Here is a 6,887-nt window from a genome sequence, read left to right as displayed (position 1 = left end):
TGCTATTGATGCCATTCCCCCTACCCAGATTTTCTGATTTGGCCCCATTGCGAGAGAATGTGCCTAGTCCTGCTGGGTCTAGATGTCTCCAGGTAGAGTCTATCCAAGGGAGGCTCTCCTTTTCCTGAGAAGAAAGAAAGGGGTCAATTAGGAGAGGGACTTGTATAGATTGGACTGGGAAGAGACTAGGGGGTGTGTGGTTTTTATTTAAAGTAAACAAAAAATAATCAATTATTGAAGAAAAAACAAAATTCTCAAAATTGTGAAGAATTCTGGGCCTTGGTTGATTTACAAGAACAAATAAATACAGAATCTTGTAGACATAAGCATAATTAAGCTCAAATCAAGAAATTTTTGATATAAATATATGTAGTTAATGTAAAGGACTAAAGCATTCTCATTAGCACATCCAAGCATCTTATGTCCATTTAGATACATTACAACAGTAAATACCTTCAATACAATATTTAAAAAATAAACAGAGTGCATTATTCTTAAGAAAAAGCAACATAGTCTACCTCAAATTTCAAATTGTTAAGGATATTAAAATGCACCTTACATCATTCAATAAAAATAACATAACACTTTTTTTTAAACGATTTTATTTTTTAAAACAAAGATAGATGTAAAGATTTTAAACATTTTTTGCTTAAAATTATACATTTTTGTCAGTACTGTTTTTTCAGACATTAAAATAAATTTTACATAAAACCATGTGAATATGTTTTTTAGTCGGTACTTGATTTTTTTCAAGGGCTTGACAGTATGCATTGAAAACGTACTAGTTGCAATAAGCGTAAAGTACATGCAAAACAAAACGCAACATGGAAATAGTTAAAGTCTTCTTGTTTTGTGAATATATGTATAGTTTTTGTTTTCTTTATTTCTTGGACTTCATACAGTCTGTGAGTTGTTTCTGGGGGAGTGCAAGCCTCTGGGGTTAGCATCCCACTATCAGTGACTGCATATTATGTCTGTTCTTTTGTGACTGGGTTATCTCACTCAGGATGATCTTCTCTAGATGCAGCCATTTTCTTAAGAATTTGGTTAAGTCATTGTTTCTGGTGGCTGAGTAGTATTCCATTGTGTATATGTACCACAATTTTTGTATCCATTCGTCTTCTGAAGGACATCTGGGTTCCTTCCAGCTTCTGGCTATTATAAATAGAGCCGCTATGAACATTGTGGTGCATATATCTTTGTTGTGTATTAAAGTGTCTCTGGGGTATATGCCCAGAAGTGGAATAGCTGGGTCTTCAGGTAGTACTATATCCAATTTTCTGAGGTATCGCCAGACCGATTTCCAGAGTGGTTGTATTAGCTTGCAACCCCACCAAGAGTGGAGAAGTGTTCCTATTTCTCCGCAGCCTCGCCAGCATCTGCTGTCATCTGAGTTTTGGATCTTGGCCAATCTGACTGGAGTGAGGTGGAATCTTAGGGTTGTTTTGATTTGCATTTCCCTGATGGCTAAGAATGTCGAGCACTTCCTCAGATGTTTTTCGGCCATTCGGAGTTCCTCAAATGAAAAAGATTTGTTTAGCTCTGTACCCCATTTTTTAATAGGGTTATTTGATTCTCTGGTGTCGAGCTTTTTGAGTTCCTTGTACACCTTAGATATTAGGCCTCTATCTGATGTGGTGTTGGTAAAGATCTTTTCCCATTCTGTTGGTTGCCGTTTTGTTTTCTTGACGATGTCCTTAGCCTTACAGAAACTTTGCAATCTCATTAAGTCCCATTTGTTAATCTTTGACCTTAGAGCTTGAGCCATTGGTGTTTTGTTTAAGAAATATTCTCCTGTGCCTATGTGTTCTAAGGTTTTCCCTACTTTCTCATCTAATAATTCCAGTGTATCAGGTTTAATGTGGAGATCTTTAATCCACTTACACTTGAGCTTTGTACAAGGAGATAAGAACGGGTCTATTTTCATTCTTTTGCATGTTGAGTGCCAGTTGGACCAGCACCATTTGTTGAATAGGCTGTCCTTTTTCCATTGAATGTTTACTGCTCCTTTGTCAAAAATCAGGTGACCATATACGTGAGGGCTCATTTCTGAATCTTCTATTCTATTCCATTGATCCACTTGCCTATTTCTGTACCAGTACCATGCAGTTTTCAGCACAATTGCCTTGTAATATAGCTTGAGGTCAGGGATAGTGATTCCCGCTGATGTTTTTTTGTTGTTGAGGATGGTTTTCGCTATTCTAGGTCTTTTGTTATTCCAGATGAAATTGCACATTGATCTTTCCAATTCCATGAAGAACTGGGTTGGAATTTTGATGGGGATTGCATTGAATCTGTAGATTGCTTTTGGTAGGATGGCCATTTTTAAGATGTTGATCTTTCCAATCCATGAGCATGAGAGATCTTTCCATTTTCTGAGATCCTCCTCAATTTCTTTCTTCAGAGGTTTGAAGTTCTTGTCATACAGGTCTTTCACTTCCTTAGTTAGAGTCACACCAAGGTATTTCATAGCTTTTGTGACTATTGTGAAGGGTACCTTTTCCCCAATTTCTTTCTCCACATGTTTGTTTTTTGAGTATAGGAATGCTACTGATTTGTTTGAGTTAATTTTGTATCCGGCCACTTTGCTGAACTTGTTTATCAGCTGTAGGAGTTCTCTGGTGGAATTTTTGGGGTCACTCAAGTACACTATCATGTCATCAGCAAAGAGTGATGTTTTTATCTCTTCCTTTCCGATTTGTATCCCCTTGATCTCCTTTTGCTGTCTAATTGCTCCAGCCAGGACTTCCAGTACTATGTTGAATAGGTAGGGAGAGAGTGGGCAGCCTTGTCGAGTCCCTGATTTTAGTGGGATTGCTTCAATTTTCTCGCCATTAAGTTTGATGTTGGCTGTTGGTTTGCTGTATATTGCTTTTATTATGTTTAAATATGGGCCTTGGATTCCTGTTCTTTCCAGGACTTTTAACATGAAGGGGTGTTGGATTTTGTCGAATGCTTTCTCAGCATCTAGTGAGATGACCATGTGATTTTGGTCTTTAAGCTTGTTTATATGGTGGATTACATTGATGGATTTCCTTATGTTAAACCATCCCTGCATCCCAGGGATGAAGCCTACTTGGTCATGATGAATGATGGTTTTGATGTGTTCTTGGATTTGGTTTGCAAGGATTTTGTTGAGTATTTTTGCATCAATGTTCATAAGTGAGATTGGTCTGAAGTTCTCTTTCCTTGTAGGGTCTTTGTGTGGCTTAGGTACGAGGGTTATTTTAGCCTCAAAAAATGAGTTGGGTAATATTCCATCTGATTCTATGTTTTGGAATAGCTTGGTGAATATTGGTGTTATATCCCCAATATATGTCTGATAAAATTCTGCACTGAACCCGTCTGGACCTGGGCTTTTTTTGGTTGGGAGGCTTTTGATGACTTCTTCTAATTCTTTAGGTGTTATAGGGTTATTTAGATGGTTTACTTGGTCCTGGTTCAACTTTGGTACCTTGTATCTGTCTAGGAATTCGTCCATTTCTTCCAGATTTTCCAATTTTGTGGAGTATAAGTTTTTTTAGTAGGATCTGATGATTTCTTGAATTTCCTTAGTTTCAGTTGTTATGTCACCACTTTCCTTTCTGATTTTGTTAATTTGGATACTCTCTCTTTGCCCTTTAGTTAGTCTGGCTAGGGGTTTATCAATCTTGTTGATTTTCTCAAAGAACCAACTCTTTGTTTTGTTGATTTTTTCAATGGTTTTTTTTTTGTTTCTATTTGGTCTATTTCTGCCCTAATTTTGATTATTTCTTGCCATCTACTCTTTTTGGGTAAATCTGCTTCCTTTTGTTCTAGGGCTTTTAGCTGTGCTGTCAGGTTGCTGATGTGAGCTCTCTCCAGTTTCTTCTTGGAAGCACTTAGAGCAATGAGTTTTCCTCTCAATACTGCTTTCATTGCATCCCATAGGTTTGGGTATGTTGTGTTTTCGTTTTCGTTGAATTCTAGAAAATCCTTAATTTCTTTTATTATTTCTTCTTTGACCCTGCTATCCTTTAGCAGAGTGTTGTTTAGTTTCCATGTGTATGTGGGCATTTTGTTGTCTTTGTTGTTGTTAAAGACCAGCCGTAGACCATGGTGATCTGAGAGGATGCATGGGAGTATTTCAATCTTCTTATATCGATGAAGGCTTGTTCTGTGTCCAATTATGTGGTCAATTTTCGAGAAGGTGCCATGGGGTGGTGAGAAGAAGGTGTATTCTTTTACTTTAGGATAGTATGTTCTGTATATATCTATTAATTCTAGTTGGTTCAAAGTCTCTGCTAGTTTTGCAGTGTCCTTGTTCAGTTTTTGTTTCCCTGATCTGTCCATTGGTGAGAGTGGGGTGTTAAAGTCTCCCACTATTATTGTGTGGGGTGAAATGTATTTTTTGAGCTTTAGTAGAGTTTCTTTTATGAATGTGGGTGATTTTTTATTTGGAGCATATATGTTAAGGATTGAGAGTTCCTCCTGACAGATTTCCCCGGTAATGAGTAAAAAGTGTCCTTCTTTATCTTTTTTGATAACTTTTGGTTGGAAATTTACTTTATTCGATATTAGAATAGCCACTCCAGCTTTCTTCTTGGAGCTGTTTGCTTGGAAGTTTTTTTCCCACCCTTTTACTGTGAGATAGTGTCTGTCTCTGTCTCTGAGATGAGTTTCCTGTATGCAGCAAAAGGCTGGATTTTGTTTATGTATCCAGTCTGATAGTCTGTGTCTCTTTATTGGGGAGTTGAGCCCATTTATGTTAATAGATATCAAGGAATAATTGTTTCTGTATCCTGCCATTTTTGCTTTTTTGGGTTGAGTTGTGTCCGTGTTTTTTTTTTCTTTTTTTAGTTTTCTTGTTTAGGAGTTTTCTTGTTTTTACTAGGCTGTATTTTCCCTCCTTGTATTGGGTTTTCCACCTGTAATTCGTTGTAGTGCTGGGTTTGTGGTCATATATTGTGTGAATTTTGATTTGTCTTGAAATATCTTTGTCTCTCCATCGATGGTGATTGATAGTTTTGCTGGGTATAGCAGCTTGGGCTGGCACTTGTGCTCTCTTAAGGAGTGCATGATGTCTGTCCAGGTTCTTCTAGCTTTCATAGTCTCTGCTGAGAAATTGGGTGTGAGTCTGATTGGTCTTCCTTTATAAGTTACCTGACCTTTTTCCCTTACTGCTTTTAGTATTCTTTCTTTACTTTGGGCACTTGATGTTTTTACTATTATGTGTCGGGAGGTATTTCTTTTCTGGTCCAACCTATTTGGAGTTCTGAAGGCTTCTTTTATGCTCGTGGTCATCTCCTTCTTGAGGGTAGGGAAGTTTTCTTCTATGATTTTGTTGAAGATATTTACTGTGCCTCTTAGTTGATACTCTTCTCCCTCTACTATTCCTATTATCCTTAGGTTCAGTCTTCTCATTGTGTCTTGTATTTCCTGGACATTTTGGGTTAGGAGCTTTTTGTTTTTTGCATCTTCTCTGGCTGTTTTGTCTATGTTTGCAATGTTGTCTTCTGCCCCCGAGATTCTCTCCTCGATCTCTTGTAATCTGTTGGAAATGCTTGCTTCTGTGACTCCTGATTTCTTTTTTTGGTGTTCTGACTCTAGGGTTATCTCTTTTAGCGCTTTTTTTATTGTGTCAATTTCTGTTTTAATTTCCCTCTTCCATTCCTTTATTTCCTTGGTTCTGTTTTCGTCTCGTTCTTTGAGTTCTTTGAGTGTTTTTCTTGTTTCTTCTTTAAAAGCTTCTGAATCTTTTTGCTTTTCCTCCCTTTCTTGTTTAAGTAACTCTATCAGCGTCTTGAGGCATGTTTTCAGGTCTGTGTCTTCTTTCTCTGGAGTGTTTGGAATTCCTATGTTTGCTACTATCGGAGAGCTGGGTTCTGGTGTTGCTAGATTGTCTTGGTTTCCTTGGGATATACTCTTTCTCTTTCCTCTTGCCATTTTGTTGTCAGTGATATGTTCTTGCCTTTCCCTGGTATCTGGTCTGTGTCTCTGGTACACTTTCCGTGTGCACTCCTCAGAGATCTCTCTACTCCCCAGCAGCCCAGGTTCCGGGTGGCAGCTAGGCCAGGCTCTGCTCTGCGTACTGAAGTCACCTCCGGGTGGGAACAGATGTTCCTAATATTTGTTCCTGGTCACAGTAGCTCAGCCTGTACGAGCCGCCTTTCCGGCTGGTGGTTGGGCCAGGCTCTGCTCTGCGACCTGAAGTCGTCTCCGGGTGGGAACAGAAGTTCCTAAGATCTGTTCACGGTTACTGGATCGGGGAGGACAGGGCAGGTCAGGGCAGGGGTTCCCTTTCCGTGTGCACTCCGCAGAGATCCCTCTGCTCCCCCGCAGCCTAGGTCTCCCACTCACCAGTTGCTCAGCCTGTACGAGCCGCCTTTCTGGCTGGAGCCGCCTTTCAGGCTGGTGGTTGGGCCAGGCTCTGCTCTGCGACCTGAAGTCCTCTCCGGGTGGGAACAGAAGTTCCTAAGATCTGTTCCAGGTCTCAGTAGCTCAGCCTGTACGAGCCGCCTTTCTGGCTGGAGCCCCCTTTCCGGCTGGTGGTTGGGCCAGGCTCTGCTCTGCGACCTGAAGTCCTCTCCGGGTGGGAACAGAAGTTCCTAAGATCTGTTCCCGGTTACTGGATCGGGGAGGACAGGGCAGATCAGGGCAGGGGGTGCCCTTTCATGTGCACTCCGCAGAGGTCCCTCTGCTCCCCCGCAGCCTAGGTCTCCCACTCACCAGTTGCTCAGACTGTATGAGCCGCCTTTCTGGCTGGAGCCGCCTTTCCGGCTGGTGGTTGGGCCAGGCTCTGCTCTGCGACCTGAAGTCCTCTCCGGGTAGGAACAGAAGTTCCTAAGATCTGTTCCAGGTCTCAGTAGCTCAGCCTGTACGAGCCGCCTTTCTGGCTGGAGCCGCCTTTCCGGCTGGTGGTTGGGCCA

Source organism: Micromys minutus (genome assembly GCF_963924665.1).
Source record: "Micromys minutus genome assembly, contig: SCAFFOLD_112, whole genome shotgun sequence".
NCBI classification, from domain to species: domain Eukaryota; kingdom Metazoa; phylum Chordata; class Mammalia; order Rodentia; family Muridae; genus Micromys; species Micromys minutus.
The sequence above is the reverse complement of the archived record's forward strand: the minus strand, read 5'-3'. Positions refer to the sequence as shown.